At 36.6% G+C, this 24,401-nt stretch overlaps 1 protein-coding gene across 3 annotated transcripts in view; it reads right to left on the bottom strand.

Annotated features, from left to right (window-relative positions):
* GTDC1 (glycosyltransferase like domain containing 1) overlaps window positions 1–24,401 on the bottom strand; it is a 391,982-nt gene that overhangs the window by 334,347 nt on the left and 33,234 nt on the right. The window contains exons 1-2 of one of the 3 annotated variants that reach the window (XM_080798914.1): window positions 15,500–15,586; window positions 3,074–3,163 (exon numbers count right to left, since the gene is read on the bottom strand). The gene's annotated coding sequence lies outside the window, so the exon portion shown is untranslated. Of the gene's footprint in view, window positions 1–3,073; window positions 3,164–15,499; window positions 15,593–24,401 lie in introns of those variants that run through there. The other 2 variants (XM_080798916.1, XM_080798915.1) reach the window with 2 other exon arrangements.

A 24,401-nucleotide genomic window follows, 5' to 3' on the forward strand; every position in this document is an offset into this window, starting at 1 on the left:
AGTCCAGTGTGATGTTCAAATACAGAAATAACTAGATGATGATGATGATGATAACGATAATAGCATCCAGCTACCATGTACTGAGTGCCTATTATGTTTAAAGCGCATATACATTACTTCATTTAATCCCCCAAACATCCCAGTAAGAAATGCACAGTAGGTTTTACCTTCATTTTACAACAGAAGAAAATGAGATGTCGAGAGATTAAGAACTCTACCAAAGACTACACTACAAGTCAAATTCAGAGCCAGAATTTGAATCCAGGTCTATGAAGCCCAAGCATATGGGTGAGGACAACTTGCATTTCCTTTATCTATAAAGAGCCAAACACAGGCCTTACATGGGTAAACATTCAATGAATCATTCATTTCACTTTGAAATTAGGGACAACAAATGCACACCAAGAGCATGCATAAACTCAGCAGCATCGTGCTGACACTGAGTGAAAAGACACAAAGGAAGAAGTAAGAATGAAGAGTCCATTCCTGAAGGTCACTATACATTTGCCACTAAAAGTTAAGGGATCACACCCCCTTTCTTCACACTCTTCTAGCTTAGCCCACCCCTCACTTCACCTCCCCACCACAGACATGCACTAAGACTTGCTCTATCAACCCTAGCTGTCAGAAAATTATACAGAAATTATACATACTACATTGTCCTAAGAGAACAGTTTGAAAGCAAGGAAATCACTGGCAAGGCATCTGATTCAATAGGTCTGAGATGAGTCCTGACAATTTACAAAGCTAACAAGTGGTAATGCCACCAGACCATATTAGTCTCAATTATCATCCTAAAACATTGTTATTTATTAAAATTTATTAAAAGTGAAATTAAATTTATTTAATTTATTAATTTAATAAATTTATAAATTAATTTAATAAATTAAATTTATTAAAATTCATTAAAATGAAAATGAATTAAATGGAAAAAACACAATAAAACAGAACAAAACAACAAGAGTTTGCCCATTTCTCCTACCACTCCCCCCTCCCCCACCCCATGCCTCTGGCAACCATCAATCTGTTCTCTGTATCTATGAGCCTGGTTTTGTTTGTAGAAAGACAGACAGAAGGATACATTCCACATATAAGAGAGATCGTACAGTATTTTTCTTTCTCGTCTGACTTATAATGCAATTCCCTTGAGATCCATCCACTTTGAGGCAAATGGCAAGATTTTGTTCTTTTTAATGGCTGAATAATATTTACTCACTCTGTGTGCACACACGTGCACGTGTGTGTGTGTGTGTGTGTGTGTATCTCACAACTTCCTTATCCATCCTCCATCAATGGATATCCAAGTTGTTTTCATGTCCTGGCTACTATAAATAATAATTCAATTAAAATGGGGGTGCATAATATTCTTTCAAGTTAGTGTTTTTGTTTTCCTTGGATATATACACAGAAGTGGAGTTCTAGATCATAGTGTACAGAAGATTCTTGAACAATATAAGGGGTAGAACTGCTGACCACCAAAGCAGTCAAAAATCTTCCTAAAACTTTTGACTCCCCCAAAACTTAACCACTAGTAGCCTACTATTAACTGGAAGCCTTACCTATAACATAAAGAGTCAATTATTGTTTGTTCTATTTCTGTGAAAAATGCCATCAGAATTTTGACAGGGATTGCACTGAATGTATATATTGCTTGGGGTAGTATGGACATTTTAACAACATTAATTCTCCCAACCCATGAACATGGAATACATTTCTACTTGTTGTATCTTTTTCAACTTCTTCTTTCATTAATGTCTTGTAGTTTTCAATATAAGCCCTAAAACAACTTCTTCTATACCAGGTTCAGCCAGCAAAGAGGAACTAGTAAAAATTAGCAAGATGGTATATATCTCCTTTTTGGTACAGCATACCTTCATAATGGAGATATAATTAACAAGATGGAAAACAGCCAAAGGTTTAGCAGGGTAGAAGCTACTAGGGAGACTACCTGGTCTATATCCAGATAATCGATGAATCCTCAATGAATCCAGCAGACTTTCAAAACTATCAGCAACACATATAATATGCATTTGTTACAAGTTATGAGGTAGGGTGTGGTGGTGGAAGGAAGGGAATTAAATTTGAATAAAAGGAATAAAATTATAAATTACATAACAAATATGTGGAAATCTTACACAAAGAAAAAAATGTTGCCCTAGCCTGGTACAAAACTTTACCTTTTGATAAATAGTAAGCCTAACTTTCAGTAAAATTACATTAACAAGTATCCCCCCCCCCAAAAAAAAGAAAAAAAAATTATTACTCTTAGCAGCATAAGCAGTTAACAACAATGGGACTTCGGTACATTCCCAGATGATAAAAATGAGCTGCAAAAGGTCATGAAAACCCAAGACAGTACATACACAATGATAGAATCACTGTTCTCTTTTATTTACAAACAGAGAAAGGAACTTATTTATTTAGTATCATTATGAGAAACACACCCATATATGGAAATAGTAGCTTGTGTAGTTAACTCAAAATACAGTCCAAAACCACATGTGCTGGACGACATGGAAAATCCAGTCTCTTAAAACAAAACCACCACCATTTAAAATAACATGCCAGCAAAATTAACAGCTTATAGATTACAGCCCTCCATTAAACAAAGGGTAGTACATGATTTTGTTTTGTTTGTTTTAATTCAACTGACATCAGACACTTGAAGTCTACAAAGATATCATATCAAAAATAAATAAAAACCAAAAAAAGGAACTATACCTCAAAAGAAACTGATAGAGTAGAATTAACAGCATAAAAGAGAGAAATAAGGACATAATCATACAACTGAATATAATAGTCCTAAAACTCACTGACCTATAGCAGTGGTGCTATGGGGAAGAACTGTGTTCCCCCAAAATTTGTACCTAGAAGCCTTCACCCACAGTATCTCAGAGTGTGACTATATTTGGATATAGGGCCTTTAAAGAAGTGATTAAATTAAAACAAAACCATTAGGGTGGGTTCTAAGCCAACAGGACTAATCTCCTTACAAGAAGAGGGAATTAAGACACACAGAGACATAAGAGATGTCCACCCACACACCACAAGAGGACAAAGCATATAAAGTTACCAGCAGAAAGGTGATCATCTGCAAACCCAGGAGATCTCAAAATAGAGCAAATCTGCTGACACCTTCATCTTGGATCTCCAGCCCCAAGAACTGTAAGAAAATAATTTCTGTCATTTAAGCCACTCAATCCATAGTATTTTGTTAAGGCAGCCCTGAAAAACTAATACAAATGGTCTCAAACTTAAATATCTATAACATCACCTGGAAGGCCTGTTAAAACATAGGATGCTGGGCCCTATTCTCAGAGTTTCTGGTTCAGCGGGTCTGGAATAAGGCCTGAAACAGGGCTAGCTTCATGGGTGCATGAACATGCTTACAAGGGTCCTCACTCTTGATTTAATGCTCTGCTGCTGCTATTTGCAAGTTATTAATAGTTTTTGAACAAGGGGCCCAGCATTTTCATTTTGCACTGGACTGCACAAATGTATCCGGTCCTGGCCTGAGAATTTTGTATTTCTAACAAGTTCCCAAGTGAAGCTCAAGTTGCTGGTTGGGGACGACATTCTGAGCACAACTGAACTACAGCAACATCTGCTAAACCAACGTGAGTCTAAAAACATAATTTAGGCAAAAAAGAGCAAAATGAAAAAGGACAGGTATAGTTATCATTTATGTAAGGTTTTTGTCATAGATACATATTTTTTAAATAAAAGCATAAAAACAAGTGTGACAATGGAAACACCCAATTAAAATACTTGCAACCTCTGGAGGTGGGGAAAGAACAGAACTAGGAATTACCACCAGAGAAAAGGCCTCACCTCCCTCTGTCTATAAAATTCTAGTTCTCAAATAATTAAAAAGTAAAAAATTGAAGTAAACATGGCAAAAAAGTTCAGATTTAGATGAGCTGCAAGAGAACTACCCTGTAATTTCCTCTATACTTTTTGCACTTTTCTGTAAATTTACACTTGAAAAAATTTTAAAGGGAAAGATAAGAATCTTAACTTTCAAATAATCTGATTAACTTTGGTATCACCCACAATCTCCTAAAACACTCCATTAGAATTTAGAAAATTTGCCAGTGAGAAAAACAATTCTACTTATGAAAAATATCCCTTCACAATAGCCAATATATGAAGTTATCTGAAGTTTAACAAGCATAATTTAAAAGAGTAAATGGATATATATTGGATGAATGAAAAAAATTTCCAATATTCCAGAAAATCTCTAATTGAGAAAATTTTATTAAAAAGTGATTTTGAGGAGCACCTGGGTAGTGCAGTCAGTTAAGCATCCAACTCGGTTTCAGCTCAGGTCCTGATCTCAGGGTCATGAGATTGAGCTCCAATTCAGGCTCTGCATGGAGCCTGCTTAAGACTCTCTCTCTCCTTCCCCTCCTCTCTCTCTCTCTCTCTCAAATAAATAAATTTTTAAAAAAGAAGAGGAAAAAGAAAATGCAAGAGTGCAAGAGTACTCTTAAGAAAGAGTAAATGGGTACAAATCTACTTTAGAGTTGCTGGTTGAAGACCACATTCTGAGAGTGATTGAACTACAACAATATCTGTCTAAACCAACATGAGTCCAAAAACGTAATTTGGGCAAAAAAGAGCACAGAGTCTGCTTAAGACTCTCTCTCTCTCTCTCTCTCTCTCTCTCTCTCTCACTCTCTTGAATAAATAAATCTATAAAATTTCTAAAAAGTGATCTTGGAAAAAAAAAGAGTAAAGGGCTACAAATCCACCTAAAATGAACAAAATGTGCTAAAAATAAGATACTATGTAAATTAAGAATACTAAAAGTAAGAACTACTATGGAAAAAATAGTAACTATCATTTAGGTTAATTTTTTTTTTAAAGATTTTATTTATTTATTTGACAGACAGAGACCACAAGCAGGCAGAGAGGCGGGGGGGGGGGGGGGCGGAGGGAAGCAGGCTCCCTGCTGAGCAGAGAGCCTGATGCGGAGCTTGATCCCAGGACCCTGAGATCATGACCTGAGCCGAAGGCAGAGGCTTAACCCACTGAGCCACCCAGGCGCCCCCATTTAGGTTAATTTGAATGTCTTTTGTATGAAGTGATAAGAATAAATCTTAAGCTATTTAGAGGAACGCAAATGAAATATAATGAATGTTAAATTTCTCCAAACCTAGATAAAATAATATGAAAAGGTTATATCCTTAACATATAGAAAATCCATGCAAATTAAAATGAACAATAAATCAAAATATTAGAAAGAAAATTACACTTGAACAAATACAGAATAAATACAAATTTTATAAATGATACCTTTTAACTATCAAATTCACCAACTTTATTTATGAAACGATCAGTGCTGCTATTCTCATGTCAGTGGAAATATAAAATGGTAAAACTTTATAGAAAGCTATTTTTTTAAAGATTTTATTTTTAAGTAATCTCTACACTCAACATGGGGCTCACACCTACAACCCCAAGACCAAGAGTAGCAGGCTCCACCAACTGAGCCAGCAAGGCGCCTCTGAAAAGCAATGTCAACATATATATCAAGGACCTTAAAAATATTGATACCCTTTGCTCCAGTAATTTTCTTTCTAGTAATATATCCTACAGAAAAAAATCAAAATAATGACAACAGACTTTCATATATATATGCATCACAATATTATTTATATTTCAGAAAAAAATAACAAAAAAACTAAATCAATTATGATACAGCCATATGATAGATGTAATTGTAATGATTTGTGGGGAATAATTATGATATAAAATTAAATTACAAAGAAAGATTATAAAATCATAAATTCTATGTTCTTATCTATGGAAAACTATAAAATTCCAAAGGAAAAAAAAGAGGGGCACCTGGCTGGCTCAGTCGGTAGAGCATGCAACTCTTGATCTCAGGGTCATGAGTTTAAGCCCCATGTTGGGTGTGGAGACTATACTTAAAAAAGAAAATTTTAATGAAAGGAAATATGTCAAATATGAGCAGCCTGCCTCTGGATAATGATATCATAGGCAAGTTATTTCCTCAGCTGCTTTTTTATTACTTTTACAATTAGAAAAATAAAAATAGAAAAAAAGTAACAATTTTCACTAAATATAAAACATTTCAAACTAAGGTATTAGGGCATTCAATAAAATACCTTAATTAAATGTTCTTTTAATAAATTTGAAATACTCATTTCAGCAAAAAGTTGATGAATAGCTTATAAAGAATAATATGCCCTTCAAAACGGAGATACATTCTTCCCAAATTCCTTCACAGGTTTTCCTTAATTGGAATTGCTTCCAGTCACAGGCACCAACATAGGTTCTAGCTTTGAAGTATCTACATACTCTAAACTGGTTTCTTAATCCATCATTCTGGTCATAATCAAAGATCATAATCCTAAATCACACATTTTCATCAATCTGCCTCAGATAATATCTGAAACCCCAGGCCCCCATCCCTTTACATATAATATTTCTCCATTTTACAAACCAGCTCTCAATGGAAGATTATCATCACCTTGACTTTGTAAAGGTGTGAACTCAGAGAGGCTAAGTCACCGTCCTAATGTCACATGGCTAGTAAGTAAAGGAACTGAGACTTGAACACTGGTCATTTCGATGCAATACATCACAGCACCTTCCAAAAAGCTGGCATAACATAAAATCCTGCACTTTGCAATTTCAGCCCTGCCTCCTAAGGACAAACAAGGATAGCCTTCCGGAAAGAAAGAAAACCAAAAACAAACTGTAAAGGAGCTGGCTATTAATCACAGGAAAGCATTTCAATCTGTACCCTTATTTTCTGCCTTCTATATATACTACTGAATACTGGTACCTCACTCAACAGAATCACTTAGTCTGAGGTCGTGGATAAGAGAATACAGGTAACCAAGCAAACTGATATTTTCATAAATAGCCACAGCAATATTTCCAATCCACATGACCTTCCAGGAGCTGGCCACTCGCATTATCCAGAAACGGAGACAATATCCCTTCCAGCTTTGACTGAGCAGAGTTTTATACCAAAGAACAAAATGTATTGGAAATAATACCATGTGACTTCTAAAAGCTATCAAAGGCAATAGAGACATAGGTTCATCTGGTCTCTGTCTCTCCACGAACCCCCTTTTCCTCTCACTCTCTCCCCCTCCTTTCCTTCTCTCCCTCCTCCCTTACAACCCAGCCACCACACTGTGAGGAAACCCAGGCAACATGGAAAGGCCACCTATAGGTGTTCTGACCAAGACCCCCACTTGTTATCTGAACTGACAGGCAGCATCAACCACCAAACATGTGCCTGGGCAAGCCTTCAGATGATTCTAAATCGCTCTCCCTTTGGAGCCACACAATTGACACAAAATGTAGCAAAGATTAACTATGTCAAATGAACCTTTCCAAATCACAGATTCCTGAGCAAAATAAATATTTTAAGCCAGTAAGTTTAACAGTGATTTGTAAAGCAGCAAGAGGTCACCAAAACAGATGTTTGGGGCTGTATTCACAAGTTAAAGAGTTTAGTGACTATTCCATGCAAACTTATGACATAACTTTCTGTAATTACCCTCTTTCTGAATTAGCTGAACCACAGACCATAGCTCTTTTGATTTCTGATTGGTCTCTCAAGACTTGAATTTTCAGGTCTGCTTGATTCTCCTTTTGGAGTCGAGCTGCATACCTTGTTGCAATAAAGTTATCATCTTAAAAGTTAGTATCTCCTTAAAGGTTTTCGGGGGGGAAGTTCTAAGCAAGGATGTCAAAAACCCCCTAAAACACAAAGTCATGACAGCCATGTTTTGGCTTACCACAAAAGATACTCACAGAAAGTTATTACCAATTACCAATGCTCATGAGAGTACAGAATTTCCACAAAATATTTTAATGGATAGAGAATGCACAGTAAAATTATTGGGAAAAAATAACACACACAGATTTAAGTGGCGAGGGAAAAAAGAATTATAAGACACCATACATCTAATGCAGATGTTCCGTAGTCTGTAGATTTGTCTACCAGTTTCGGCCAGTGTACTGTTTATTGAGTGCTTTGACTTTATTTTTTTATATAGCTTCAGATGCAAGTTCTCATCAACTAAGTGGAAGGAAGTAAATAAATTTTCTGTTCCATATAAATATAATTTTACCAGCTAGAAAATACCTCAATGATGAGGTTTGCATGAAGCCAATTAAATGCAAATAGAACAGAAACAGTGAAATCAGTTTATTTCATAGGTTTGGGGAAGGAGTATTAGGATGGTAGGGCAAACATCACATTAAAAGTTAATCAAAGTCCATCATTTGCAGACATTAAGGATCAAATGATTTGGCCAATATATATTCCTTGATGAGAAAATATATCAAGCTGGTAATCAAACACAAATTGAAAGAAAATTAGTACCAAAAAAAAAAAAAAGTTTTTGTCTTCTAAGCATAGTTTTCATTAGCACAAGAACTTTTCTGATAGTATAACAAATAAACTTCTTCCTACTAAATCTACGTTTCTTCTCTCATAGCTCCAACCTCCCCATAATGCCTTATTCAGAGCCACATACTACAGGAAAAACTATCATCACCATCACTGGAAAAAGTAAAATTCTTCTATTCTCCTTCATTAACTTTTTGAATATATGGTATATGCACATCAGATGAGTTGCTAAAATATATGTCACATACAGAGTTCACTACCAAAACAACTTATAGCCAACCTTTTGATGGAAATATTATTCAAATACATAAACTTCACATGAAATAAAAGAATATGAATGTAAAAGTTTATGTTATCCCTCTTCCTTTTGAGGAAAAAAACTACATAAAAGAAGCCACAATCTGTCTATAAAACTATAAAGAACAATGAAACCAGGAGGAAGGCTTAAAGATATCTATACGCTTTTCAGTGATATTTTAAGCTGACTCTATCCTTTATAGTTACTCTCCATTGCATAAAACATTACGGAGTCTAATAAGTTTTAAGGGCTGGTATGACAATATGAATGAAACAGTTGGAAACACTCAAAACTCTAAGGCACACTGGTTACTGGGGCATGTTTTCAAGATTGATTGGGTAAACTAAATTATACAAACCTAAAAAAGGAAATGACAAGTGATAGCTGGCTAAATAATCTGCAACAATTCCTACTACAGAGAATTTTTGCATTAAAAAAGAGGCCATCCTTGACCTTCAGATCTTTTGTGTCTTAATTTGAACGGGAATACCCTTGGAATTGGCTACCATTCCCACCATGCCCTGTGAAATCCCAGATATTCCAATGTTCCTGAAAGAATTTGGGTTAGTGAAATCTACTTTAGACTTTAAAATTAGGAAAGAGACCATCTGTTTTATACATTACTATATCCCAAGCCCCCAGCAGAGTACATACATTCAAAATGTTTGTTGAATGAATTAGAAAGAGGAATATAGGTAAGAAGAAAACAAAAGAGGAAGGACGAAAGGTAACAGATGCTCTGCTGCAAACTTGAATAACAGAAGATTCAAATTATACAAGAAAATATAATGGTTTTCCAAGAAAAAAAATTCTCACACAAATTTCTTGACCACTGATTGGCCAGATTCCTGGTATTTTTCCCCATGAAAACCATGTAAGAAATTCAAGCTCAAAGTGCTGCTGGAATCGCTAAGTACAGAAGTGAGAATGCATACATGTAACAATAACTCCTAAGAACAAAAGTATAATAAAAGAAACAAGGGAATTAAAATGGCACACTAGAAAATAGCTATTTAACACAAAAGAAGGAAGTAACAGAATAACATAAGCAAAAAAAGCAAAAAACATTATAATACATTCAGCAAAATGATAGATATTAATCCTATTTGATCAGCAATTACACTAAAGGTTAATGGACTAAACACTGAAACCAAAAGGTACAGATTGGCAGAATAAATAAGAAAACATGGTCTGACTACATGCTATCTATAAGACATACTTGATATTCAAAGACACAGGAAGTTGAAAGTAAAAGTATGGTGGAAAAAAATATATACCATTCCAACATAGCCAAAAAAGACCTGGATTAGCTATACTATCATCAGACAAAATAGACAGTAAGACAAAAACTATGACCAAATACGAAGAAGGGCATTTTATAAGGACAAAAATGTCCTCTCAGGAAAACACAACAATTATAAACATACATGCACAAAATAAAACCATCCTCAACTACATGAAGGAAAGGATGACAGAATTGAAGGGAGAAATACATCCTTTAACAATAATAGTCAAGAACTTTAGTACCTCACTCTCAACACCATTACTGAAACAAACAACTAGGAAAATTCACAGAAGATCAAAAAGAAACAGAAGACCTGAACAAGACTATAAACCAACTTAACTTAACAGACATCAACAGAACACTACACCCAGCAAGAGCAGAACATTCTCTGGGATAAACCATATGTTAGGCCATAAAAACAAGGACTGAAATCATACAAAGCATGTTCTCTAACCACAATAAAATTAAATTAGAAATCAACAATAGAAGGAAATTTGGGAACTTAACAAAGATGTAGAAATTAAATAACACACTTCTAAATAACCAATAGGTCAAAAAAGAAATCAAAAGGGAAGTTCAGAAATAATTTGAGTTGAATAAAAACGAAAACACAACATACCAAAACTTATGGGATACAGCTAGAGAAGTGCTCATATGAAAATTTACAGCTATAAATGCCTAAAATAAAAAAGATGCTAATAAATAACCTTAATAAACTAGAGGAAGAAGAGCAAATTAAATCCAAGCAGAGGAAATGGAATAATAAAGATTAGACCAGAAACTAATAAAATAAAAAATGGAAAAACAATAGAGAAAAGTAACAAAACCAGAAGTTGGTTCTTTGAAAAGATCAACAAAATTAACAAACCTTTAGCCAGACTGATCAAGAAAAAAAAGAGACAAGAGGGGACACTATTACTGATCTTAGAGAACTGCAGAGGATATAAGGAAATACTATTAACAAATGTATGCCAACAAATTATATAATCTAACAAAATGAACAAATCCAAAAAAAGCCACAATTACTGAAACTCAAGAAGAAATAGAACAAATGAATGGACATATAACAAGTAAATTTGCTGAATTTTTAATCAAGACTTCCCATCAATAAAAACCCAATATTTACCTTCACTGGTGAATTTTACCAAACATTTAAAAGAATAAACACTAAATCTTAAAAAAACCCTTCCCCAAAATAGAATAGGATAAAATATTCCTGAACTATTTCCATGAGGGTATTACTACCTTGACACTAAAACCAAATAAAAGATATCTAAAAATCTATAGCCCAGGGGCCCTGGCTGGCTCATTAGGAAGAACACGCAACTCTTGATCTCAAGGTAGTAAGTTTAAGCCCCATATTAGATATAAAGATTACTAAAATAAATAAATTAACGGGTGCCTGGGTGGCTCAATCAGTTAAGCATCTGCCTTCAGCTCAGGTCATGATCCCAGGGTCCTGGGATTAAGCCCTGCACTGGGCTCCCTGCTCAGTAGGGAGTCTGCTTCTCCCTCTCCCTCTGCCCCTTCTCCCATTCACACACACTATCTCTCAAATAAATGAACAAAATCTTAAAAAAAAAAAAATTAATTAAGGAACTAAGAATAGGAGGCAATTTCCTCAACCTGACAAAGAGAACCCAGGAAAACCCCACAGTTAGCATCACACATAATGGGTAAAAAACTAGAAGATCTTCCCCTAAAATCAGGAATAAGACAAGGACATCCACTCTCAGCACTTCTATTCAACATTGTATTAGAGGTTCTAGTCAGAACAGTTGGCAAGAAAAAGATATAAAAGGCATCTAGAAGGGAAAAGAAAAAGTAAACTATCTCTTTGCATTAAATCTTATATAGAGAAATTTCTAAGGGATTCACTAAAAACTAGCAGAACTAATCAGTGAGTTCGGCAAGTTATACATCCAGTATACAAAAGTCAACTGAATTTCTGTACAGCAGCAATGAACAATCCAAAATGAAGATAAGAAAAAACTTTATTTAAAATAGCATCAAAAAGAATAAAATACTTAGGCGTAAATTTAACAAAAGAAGTACTGAACTTGCCCCCTGATAACATCTAAATATTGTTGAAAGATATAAAGAAATAAATGGAAAGACATCCCACGATCATAGATGACTTAATATTTTTATCCCTGGTAATGAGCACTTTCAAGGTGTTACTGACCATTCATTTATCTTCTTTGCAGAAGCATCTATTCAGACACTTTGCCCATTTTTTTACTTGGGTTATCATCTATCATTGAGTTGTAGGGGTTTTTAATATATTATGGATATAAGTCCCTCATCAGAAATATGATTTGCAATATTTTCTCCCACTCACTGGGTTGTCTGCTCACTTTCTTGATAGGGTCCTTTGAGGCACAAAGTTTTACATTTTTATAAAGGCCAATTTGGCTACTTTTTCTTTGGTCAATTTTGGTGTCATTCCTACAAAGCAGGTGTTTCCTAAATTTAGAACTCCTCCACTACATGAAGGTGCTTCTATTTTTCAGTTCAATTGGAGGGGAAAGTGAAGGACATAAGGTAAGATGAGAAGAATAAAGTTTTGAAGGTTAGAAGTGGTAATACTGCTTTATCTATTCAGTCATTGCTAAGAATATACATTTGTATCAAATATGGAAGGCTTTCTTATGTAAGGCTAAAAAATAAGGATTTAAAATGTCAATTATGCTCTCACTGCTAACCAAGAAACCCTCACTCACTTAACCTTCCATGGCCAATCCCTAATACTGAGCAAATTCACCTTGTAACATCTCCTTTTTGACTTCCACATTACCGAACACTAATGAGGGAAAAAAAAGGACACATACCAGTTGGCGCCAATAAAAATATATAGTTCTTGGCTAGAATTTCTTGCTTTGATTCCGGAATGCTCACTCTGTTTTATTCTTTGACCACAGCAATTGCTCCAGGTCTTCTCTTCTTCAAAGTTCCCAACGCCTACCAACACTTAGCAGATGACCCCTCTTTTTCTTCAATAAACTTTCTATAGATCATTTAACACGAGTCACTAAGCTCCTCCCATAAATTGTAATAGGTAACTCAGTTATAAGCAGAAAAATCATATTCTTCTCTCCCACCCAATTCACAAGAAGAGCTCCTTTTTCTCTCCATTTAGCCTATATACCTGTGTTAAATCCCCCCATCTCCTTTAAGACTGTGAATCACCAATTACTCCCTCTCTAAAATCTTCAACCCCTTTCTTAAGACCAATGCCTTTGTAGCTTTGACAAATTCATCCATTTCCCTCAACAATTAAAATCCTCTGCCTTAATGCTTTAAGTTATCATTTCCGCTTTTTCCACTAATTTTTCTTAAAGGAGTCAACATCACTGACTCCATCCTTGCCTTCAAACGCACTCCCTCATTATTTGATTTCTAATCATACCAGTCTGCTAAAGTCACCCTCAAAAGAGTTTCCAGTGGTCACCAAACACCAACTGAGGTTTACTTCCTCTTCGTATACCTTTAAATCTACATAGCATTTAAAATTGTTCATCATCCCATCTTTGAAACTTCCTTGTTTTGACTTACATAACTGTATATTCTCTGGCTCTCTCATTTTATTTCTCACCATTACTCAGAGGCAACTCCCAGTACCTTCTAAATGCACACATTCTTAATTATCCAGACTCAATGATTCTGCGACTTAATCTCACACAAACTCTCCTTTTCACTCCTGTTGTTACCAACCCAAATTCAAATTTCATATTACCACTTGTCTGAATCAGCTACCATGCCTCTACAATATTACTCCTTAATCCAAGAAACCAACTGCTTTGATACATTCCTAAGATGTAGCCTAACTGTCTCTTTCTTCCACTTAAAAGAGAGGAAGCATGTAGATTCAAAAGAACATTAGTCTGAATCCTAGCTCTGACAATTATTTGTCATGAGACCTTGGGTAAGTAACTTAACTCCTCTGAGCCTCAGTATATCTCTTCTTTAAAATGAGAATTGTAGGGGCACCTGGCCAGCTCAGTCAGTAGAGCATGTGCTTCTTGATCTGGGGGTTGTGAGTTTGAGTCCCATGTTGGGTGTAGAGATTACTTAAAAATAAAATCTTAAAAACAAAAACAAATGAACAAAAACCCAAGGGTTGTAATATCTACTAAACATGAGTTGTTACAAATAAATCACAAGACGTGTTCAGTTCTGATACATAAGAGACGTTCCATAATTTTCAAGAGCTGTCTGTCTACTCCTAACAAAGATCTGCATACCTTTACAAGAGAGTCAAACCCAATTTTTCTAGACTAAGAGCCACAGAGGGGAAGCCTGTGGCTATCTGTTCTTATATGGGACCACTAAGGACTCTTCACTGATATACTGTGCCACACCTCTGCATTTTTCATATTATGTACTCAGCCTAAAATGACCTTTTCCCAAATCTCTTGCTAATTTTCTGCCAGTTAGTTAAGGCCTCTTTTAAACCATGTACTCCATTCAAGTTAGTTATGCATGAGTCCTTCCTCCTTATAAGAATGTAAACTCTTCAAGGGATGAACCTATGTGTTTTACCTACTACATTGTCAGTACACTGTACTACAACAGAAGCATTAAAAATAATAGTAATAATTGTGACATAATTCTGACAAAGCTCTCCAATAATATTAAAAAAATTTATCCCAGATAATTTATGTAGCCACCTATGTTATCTATATGCTCACTATGGAAATCACATAAAAATGTCCAATAAGTTGGGACATGTCTAAAGGGAGATATGACTTATTTTAATTATATAACTGAAACACAAATAAGACTTTTGTAAGTTGGAGAATAATTTGATTTTAATAAAGTTAAATCCTGTCAATTTGAAAGGATAAACCTTGTCATTTTATTTCATTTATAAAGATAATTTACACAAATTTTCAAATAATTCCATTTAGGGAACATTCAAACATAACAAATCATCATATGCATGAACAAAGTGCACCGCAAAGCTACATATCAATGAAATCTCCAATATATTCTACAAAAATTAATCAGAGTTGATCATTTTTGCCAGACTAGACTACACATATAGTTCTTGAATAGTAAATAGGAGAAGAAATAAACAAGCAAATCATACATAAAAGGAGTGATCAAATAATCAACTCGTCTTCAAGTACAATGTGACATTATGAATAAATTTTAAAAAGCTACAGCTTCTTGTCACACATCTATCCCAGAACATAAGGAAAGAACAAAAACCACAGAGATACATGTAGTATAGATGCAAGCAAGTACAAAGTGAGAGTGGCTGCAAAGATTAGAGAGAGTGGGAAGCACCTGCTTCCAATTTGTCTAGTATATACTGTAAATAGTACCTGTTTCCTGAGATGGAAAAGCTATAAAAGGAAACTGCACTTTGGTATTAGTGTATGTGTGCATACATGTGCATATATCTCATGTAGTTTTACTGAGAGACCTTCCACATATCTAAAAATTCAGACAGGCCATATCTAGGTAAGTATCAAGATCAATGTTAATGATGCATCTTTGTAAGACTCACCAGGTAAGAACAGAGTTGAACAAAACTCTTAACACTCAAGTCTTCCCTGTGTCCATACAGCATGCTGTTCAAACTGGGTTAAGTGAGGACCCTAGAGAACAAGACAGTGTTTTCACTTGGGATATGTTATCTGCCTCTCTAGATATTGAATCCCTGACCTCTAAACATAGGAATAAAACAAATCATTTCATGTTTTAAGATACATAATCAATACATACATGTAAACATTAGATTTCTAAGCTATAAGAAGAGTACAAATAGTTACCTTCCTATCTATGTGAAATAATAAAGATTACTTACAGTTGACTTGACTGAGTCACTTTCGGCTTTTTAACCCTCACAAGTGTTTGAGGTGATCACTTAAGAAATATATTACTACAAAATCCAGTTTCCTTATAGAAACTATACAATGGCCCTATTTGGTGTCACAGAACTCTGTAAGGGTCTCATGCAAAGAATCCTCTCCCCTAAAATACCTACTTAAGTATATACAGACAGAGGATTTTACATACCAAATAGGGTTTCTATTTTAGTGACTTTCCAAATGTTTGGTGAACTTTGACTTACCTTGCTCCCTTCTTCTGTGACTAACTGAAAGTGTTTCCAGAGCCTAAATTTGTATACTAATTCTACCCCCCTCCCTAATTCTACCATTTATCAGCAGGGTAAAGCGTGTTTCTTTCATTACTTCTTTATAATGGCATAGTTCTCCTGAAAATTAGATGACTTTATGCATCATGCTGTACTGTTTTAACTGACTTTCTTATTTTCTTCTCCATTGGAAAATGGAACTCCTTAAAGCCTATGTCAGGTCTTTTTCTATAGCTCTGGCAACTAGCACAGCACCTAGTGCAAAGAAAGTATTAAACATCTGTCAATCAAACAGAGACATGGGGAGATAATTGCTGAAGATGGGCAATGGGTACATGCAGAGGAGGGGAGGAAGGGGGTTTCATTCTACTAATCTATCTTCTTTTATATATATTTGAAATTTTTCATATATATTTTTAGTTTTTCAAATATTGGGAGGAAATTCTGGAAAAGAGACACCTGTAGCTGCGCATCATACATGAAAGAGTCTAAAAATGAACTGGACTTGTTCATTTTGCCTTAGAGAACTAGGATCAATGAGTAGAAACCAAAACTTCGGTTTGTATAAGAAAGAACTCTTCAATAACTAATGGAATCTGAAAATGAAGCAGGTTCCAAGGAAGAAAGAGAGGGGGCCCTGCTACTGGGCTAATTATACTCAAGCACGAGTTAGCCAATGAAACCGGAATACTATTTACAGCATTAAAACACCATATGGAAAAAATGAATTCTAAGGGATCTTCAAATTTGTGAGTATCTGAAAACAGAGTTTATTATCTTAAAACAGATACACAGAAGTCAATATAAAGATGACTGTTGATTTCATATTCCTTATAAAGCATCTATAAAGAATGAGGTTCTTTCTCAAAACCAACTTCCTAAGGGGCGCCTGGGTGGCTCAGTTAAGCGTCTGCCTTTGGGCTCAGGTCATGATCCCAGGGTCCTGGGATCGAGCCCCACATCGAGGCCCACATAGGGCTCCCTGCTCAGCGGGAAGCCTGCTTCTCCCTCTCCCACTGCCCCTGTTTGTGCTCCCTCACTTGCTGTGTCTCTCTCTATCAAATAAATAAAATCTTTAAAACAAAAACTTTCTTACAAGCCTCATCTTGCAGGTGTTCACACTCTGAACTCCAGCTCCTCTAGCCTTTTTGCAGGTCCTAATGTGCCCTGTGACACTGCATGTGCACTATTAGAAAGCTCTTCAGATAGCAGCTAAGGCACACTGCCTAGGAAAAGGCTTTTCCTATCTGCCACATCAGGCTCTTCCATTACATGCTCTCAGACAGCCACAATCCTTTTCTGGAGGGCAGAGACCCCATGTTTTTGCTCATCACTGAATCCCCAGGGTCTATCACCGAGCCTGGCATGTTTTAAGTGCTCAATAAGTATTGGTTGAATGGGTGAAGGATGAAGGAATACATTCCATATGAACCTAGCATTTTCACAAATTGCAATCTAAAATGAATACAAGTCAACTTGTGAAAATATGGCCAAGCTATTTCTTTATCACAACTGATTAAACGACTTCCCTTAGAAACTAAAGACAATAAGAAAATAGCTAGCTCCCAAGGCAATATTTTCATACTTGTTTTATTATGAAAATATAACACATTTTCAGTAACTTTTAGCTTCACCATACACAAAAGGAATTTATTTCCCAGGACTCTTTTAGGATTCTGACAAGCAAACGATTCTCAAGTCAAATTGTGGGTTACTAAGCTGAAAGAATGTATTATATGAATAAGAAGTTTAATGAGTACATTAGGTAATGAAGAAGCAGTGAGAGCTTCAGGACAGATGGACAACCATCAGGTTATATAAAATATCTCCAAACTGTGTTTGAAGAAAGATATGAAAATGCTCAGGGTAGGAGTACTTTGTGTTGCTAAGAAACACTGAAAATTGATGAATAAATTGTTTCTCTTACAAAGGTCAGCTATAATCATCTCATTTATCAGTGTAATTCCTTTTAATGATTATTCATTTTTATATATTTGCAAAGTATACCACACTAAACAAAAAGGAAGACATAAATTGTGTTTAACACTCAGAAATCACTAATATATTTATGTAAACAGGGATATTTAGAGTGGCATTTTATTGGCTTCCAACAGAAGTGTGTTTTTTAAGACAAAGTTACAAAATCCTTTAGTACTAAGACTATAAGGAAAAAAATCTATTAAAGTTTTGGGTTTTTTTTAAAGACTTTATTTATTTATTTGACACAGAGAGAGAGATCACAAGTAGGCAGAGAGGGAGGCAGAGAGAGAGGGGGAAGCAGGCTCCCCACTGAGCAGAGAGCCCAGATGTAGGGCCCGATCCCAGGACCCTGAGATCATGACCTGAGCTGAAGGCAGAGGCTTAACCCACTGAGCTACCCAGGTGCCCCTCTATTAAAGTTTTTAAAGTACAAAAAAAATTTCTACCCACACCAAAACTATCACTATAGCTAATATACAAAATGTTTGAAATTCTAAATAAGTAAATTCTAACAAAGTTAAATACTAGGTTTTAGGAATTTTTTATTTTTTGTTTTAGTGCTCCTCATCTAGCTCACGTTCACTCGCTTGCTTACTCTCTCCCTCTAAAATAAAAAAAATCTTTCTAAAAATTTTTTTTTAAAATGTATCCAACATGTTGACCATGCAGAAATGATTGGTCTCTTGCAAAAAATTTATTTTTGTCTCTTTCTGGTCTATAAAACCTATTCAGCAGTAAAGCAACCTTTGTCCTAGAAAATTCAAGTAATCCTCATGACTTTACTAGTCCCTTATAAGTAACAGAAAATCATATAATCACTTTAAATGGTAAGCCCCAGTTCAGTAATCTAAAATGACAATTCCAGATAGACAACTAGGGAAATCTGAATACGGACAATGTGTTATATAACATTATTGTATCAGTGGTAAAGTCCTGGGTGTGATAACAGTATTGTGATTACACATGAAACTACCTCAATCTTTAAGATATATAAGCTAAAGCATTTAGGGTCAAAGTGTCATTTTTTCCCCCAATGATCCAGCCATACTTCACCTGCCAAAAAAGTATAATACCATATATAATTGTAGTCAAAAGTTACTAACTGGTAAAAGCTACGAATTATTTATTATTTTACTGTTTTAACATTTCTGTAGATTTGAAATTTTTAAAAATTAAAAGATTAGATCCAAATAATAATCAAACTCCAAAGAACATTTATCACTAAATCTTGTCTTCTCCATTAGGCTGAGGCATCCCAGAGCTGGCCACCATCAGAGAGCAAAGGAAAAAGCTCTTTCTCTTCTCACCTATCAAGTTTCTCTTCTGCCACCTTCCTGAGTTTTCAAAACTCACCAGGGTAGAGGAAAAGCCAGTCACATAGAACAGTTCTTATTTGACTGCTACTGTGCAAAAATGGCTTACAGCTATATGGATATGGCAAGTGTTTAAAACCAAATTTTCCTTTCTTAGGAAGCTTATTTGCATCCTTCCATATAAGGAGGGTATTATTCTCCACTCAAGAAACTCCTGCCAGGGACAGTGCTCTCGGTCAATTAAAAGCTCCCTCCCAATGCCCCCTCAGTATCTGAACCCTGGCAGTATACCCCACAACTTTCCGGCTGGGATCCTCTTGCCCTGGCAGAAAACTCTCTTGGGCAGGTTCTCTTTTCAATAACACCAGGTTAATATTTATATTCTGGAAGACACAAATACACTTTTGATCTGCTGAAAGACAGGAGTACAATTACTTCTTCAAACACAGTCCTGCTGCCACAGCTCTCCCAGGCATGAGTCTCATGTGACTCTAAGTGCAAGATCCATATCCACCAGTGGAAACTTCTCTCACTAAGCTTGGTAAAAGATTCAACCATCCCTTACTTGTGGGACACAAGGCTAAAACACACACGGCCCTTCAGTGACATTCCAGAAGAATCTGCCTAATGAACTTCCTCCTTTTGATAACTCCATTTGAGTGAAAAGATTCCAAGGTCACAAAACCAGAATTTCTACAATTCTGCACGTGGTGTGGTACTTCCTAATAATCATGTTGAATACTGATGCCCCAACTAAAAGTTAAAGTTTCCCATTCTATTATCCCAGGACCTCTATTATTTGGTGTAGTGTGGACTCTTTCTATACATGTAAAGCACATACAACATGACCTTAACACACAATAAGCTCTAACATATTGGTAGCTACTATGATTATTATAGCACAGAGTTCTCTTTTAAAAAGCTTTCTAAGGAGTCAAGATGGCAGAGAAGTAGCAGGCTGAGACGACATCGGGTAGCAGGAGATCAGCTAGACAGCTTATCTAACCATTGTGAACACCTACAAATCCAACGGGAAATCGAAGAGAAGAAGAGCAACAATTCTAGAAACAGAAAATCGATCACTTTCTGAAAGGTAGGACCTGCGGAGAAGTGAATCCAAAGCGACGGGAAGATAGACCCCGGGGGAGGGGCCGGCTCCCGGCAAGCGGCGGAGCAACGGAGCACAAAATCAGGACTTTTAAAAGTCGGCTCCACTGGGAGACACCGCTCCAGAGGCTAAACTGGGGGGAAACCCAGGCGGGGTCAGCATAACCCCAGGTCTCGCGGGGTCACAGAAGGACCGGGGGTGTCTGAGTGCCGCAGAGCTCACAGGTATTAGAGCGGGGAAGCCGGCTACAGCGACAAAGCCGAGGAGTGAGCTCTCAGCCCGGGGTTACCTTGTGCCAGTCGCAGGCTGGGTGGGCTCGGAGCGCGGCTGGAGGCTGCAGAGACGGAAGCGACCCGGCGCTTTTCTCCAGCTCCAGCAATTGACTGCTTTCCTCAAGGTGCGACCGCAGGCCAGGGAGGCAGGGCAGTTGGGCGCTTTGCTCTGAGAGCGCACTGAGGAGCGGAACCCCAAGCTCTCGGCTCATCTGGGCGGAGAGATTGGGAGGCCGCCATCTTCATTCCCGTCCTCCAGAACTCTACAGAAAGCGCTCAGGGAACAAAAGCTCCCGAAAGCAAACCCGAGTGGATTACTTAGCCCGGCCCCTGGCAAGGGCGGTGCAATTCCGCCTGTGGCAAAGACACTTGAGAATCACTACAACAGGCCCCTCCCCCAGAAGATCAACAAGAAACCCATCCAAAACCAACTTCAGTCACCAAGAACAGCGGAATTCCACAGCAGGAGAAAGCAAATCCTACCTGGACAAAATGACAAGGCGGAAAAACTCACCTCAAAAAAAAAAGAACAAGAGGCAGTACCGAAGGCTGGAGACCTAATCAATACGGACATAGGTAACATGACAGATCTAGAGTTCAGAATGACAATTCTCAAGGTTCTAGCCGGGCTCGAAAAAGGCATAGAAGATATTAGAGAAACCCTCTCCGGAGAGATAAAAGCCCTTTCTGGAGAAATAAAAGAACTAAAATCTAACCAAGTTGAAATAAAAAAGCTATTCATGAGGTGCAATCAAAAATGGAAGCTCTCACTGCCAGGATAAATGAGGCAGAAGAAAGAATTAGTGACATAGAAGACCAAATGACAGAGAATAAAGAAGCTGAGCAAAAGAGAGACAAACAAATACTGGACCACGAGGAGAGAATTCGAGAGATAAGCGACACCATAAGACGACACAACATTAGAATAATTGGGATTCCAGAAGAAGAAGAAAGAGAGAGGGGAGCAGAAGGTATATTGGAGACAATTATTGGAGAGAATTTCCCTAATATGGCAAAGGGAACAAACATCAAAATCCAGGAGATGCTAAGAACACCCCTCAAAATCAATAAAAATAGGTCCACACCTCGTCACCTGATAGTAAAATTTACAAGTCTTAGCAACAAAGAGAAAATCCTGAAAGCAGCCCGGGAAAAGAAGTCTGTAACATACAAGGGTAAAAACATTAGATTGGCAGCGGACCTATCCACAGAGACCTGGCAGGCCAGAAAGAACTGGCATGATATATTCAGAGCACTAAACGAGAAAAACATGCAGCCAAGAATACTATATCCGGCTAGGCTATCATTGAAAATAGAAGGAGAGATAAATAGCTTCCAGGACAAACAAAAGCTGAAAGAATTTGCAAACACCAAACCAGCTCTACAGGAAATATTGAAAGGGGTCCTCTAAGCAAAGAGAGACCCTAAAAGGAGTAGATCAGAAAGAAACAGAGACAATATACAGTAACAGTCACCTTACAGGCAATACAGTGGCAATAAATTCATATCTCTCAATAGTTACCCTGAATATTAATGGGCTAAATGCCCCAATCAAAAGACACAGGGTATCAGAATGGATTAAAAAAAAAAAAAAACCATCAATATGCTGCCTACAAGAAACTCATTTTAGACCCAAAGACACCTCCAGATTTAAAGTGAGGGGGTGGAAAACAATGTACCATGCTAATGGACATCAGAAGAAAGCTGGGGTGGCAATCCTTATATCAGATCAATTAGATTTTAAGCCAAAGACTATAATAAGAGATGACGAAGGACACTATATCATACTCAAAGGGTCTGTCCAACAAGAAGACCTAACAATCTTAAATATCTATGCCCCTAACGTGGGAGCAGCCAACTATATAAACCAATTAATAACAAAATCAAAGAAATAAATCAACAGTAATACAATAATAACAGGGGACTTTAACACTCCCCTCACTGAAATGGACAGATCATCTAAGCAAAAGATCAATAAGGAAATAAAGGCCTTAAATGACACACTGGACCAGATGGACATCACAGATATATTCAGAACATTCCATCCCAAAGCAACAGAATATACATTCTTCTCTAGTGCACGTGGAACATTGTCCAGAATAGACCACATCCTGGGTCATAAATCAGGTCTCAATCGGTACCAAAAGATTGAGATCATTCCCTGCTTATTTTCAGACCACAATGCTCTGAAGCTAGAACTCAATCACAAGAGGAAATTTGGAAAGAACACAAATACATGGAGACTAAACAGCATCCTTCTAAAAAATGAATGGGTCGACCAGGAAATTAAAGAAGAATTGAAAAAATTCATAGAAACAAATGATAATGAAAACACAACGGTTCAAAATTTGTGGGACACAACAAAGGCAGTTCTGAGAGGAAAATATATAGTGGTGCAAGCCTTTCTCAAGAAACAAGAAAGGTCTCAAATACACAACCTAACCCTACACCTAAAGGAGCTGGAGAGAGAACAACAAAGAAAACCTAAACCCAGCAGGAGAAGAGAAATCATAAAGATCAGAGCAGAAATCAATGAAATAGAAACTAAAAAAACAATAGAACAAATCAACAAAACTAGGAGCTGGTTCTTTGAAAGAATTAATAAGATTGATAAGCCCCTGGCCAGACTTATCAAAAAGAAAAGAGAAAGGACGCAAATAAATAAAATCATGAATGAAAGAGGAGAGATCACAACCAACACCAAAGAAATACAAACAATTATAAGAACATACTACGAGCAACTCTATGGCAACAAATTTGACAACCTGGAAGAAATGGATACATTTCTAGAGATGTATAAACTACCACAACTGAACCAGGAAGAAATAGATAACCTGAACAGACCCATAACCAGTAAGGAGATTGAAACAGTCATCAAAAATCTCCAAACAAACAAAAGTCCAGGACCAGACGGCTTCCCAGGGGAATTCTACCAAACATTTAAAGAAGAATTAATTCCTATTCTCCTGAAACTGTTCCAAAAAATAGAAATGGAAGGAAAACTTCCAAACTCATTCTATGAGGCCAGCATCACCTTGATCCCAAAACCAGACAAGGATCCCACCAAAAAAGAGAATTACAGACCAATATCTTTGATGAACACAGATGCGAAAATTCTCACCAAAATACTGGCCAATAGGATCCAACAGTACATTAAAAGGATTATTCACCACCACGACCAAGTGGGATTTATTCCAGAGCTGCAAGGTTGGTTCAACATCCGCAAATCCATCAATGTGATACAATACATTAATAAAAGAAAGAGTAAGAACCATATGATACTCTCAATAGATGCTGAAAAAGCGTTTGACAAAGTGCAGCATCCCTTCCTGATTAAAACTCTTCAAAGTGTAGGGTTAGAAGGCACATACCTCAATATTATCAAAGCCATCTATGAAAAACCCACCGCAAATATCATTCTCAATGGAGAAAAACTGAAAGCTTTTCCGCTAAGGTCAGGAACACGGCAGGGATGTCCGTTATCACCACTGCTGTTCAACATAGTACTAGAAGTCCTAGCCTCAGCAATCAGACAACAAAAAGAAATTAAAGGCATCGAAATTGGCAAAGAAGAAGTCAAACTATCACTCTTTGCAGATGATATGATACTACATGTGGAAAACCCAAAAGGCTCCACT

The sequence above is a fragment of the Martes martes genome (genome assembly GCF_963455335.1).
Source record: "Martes martes genome assembly, chromosome: 3".
Classification (NCBI taxonomy): domain Eukaryota; kingdom Metazoa; phylum Chordata; class Mammalia; order Carnivora; family Mustelidae; genus Martes; species Martes martes.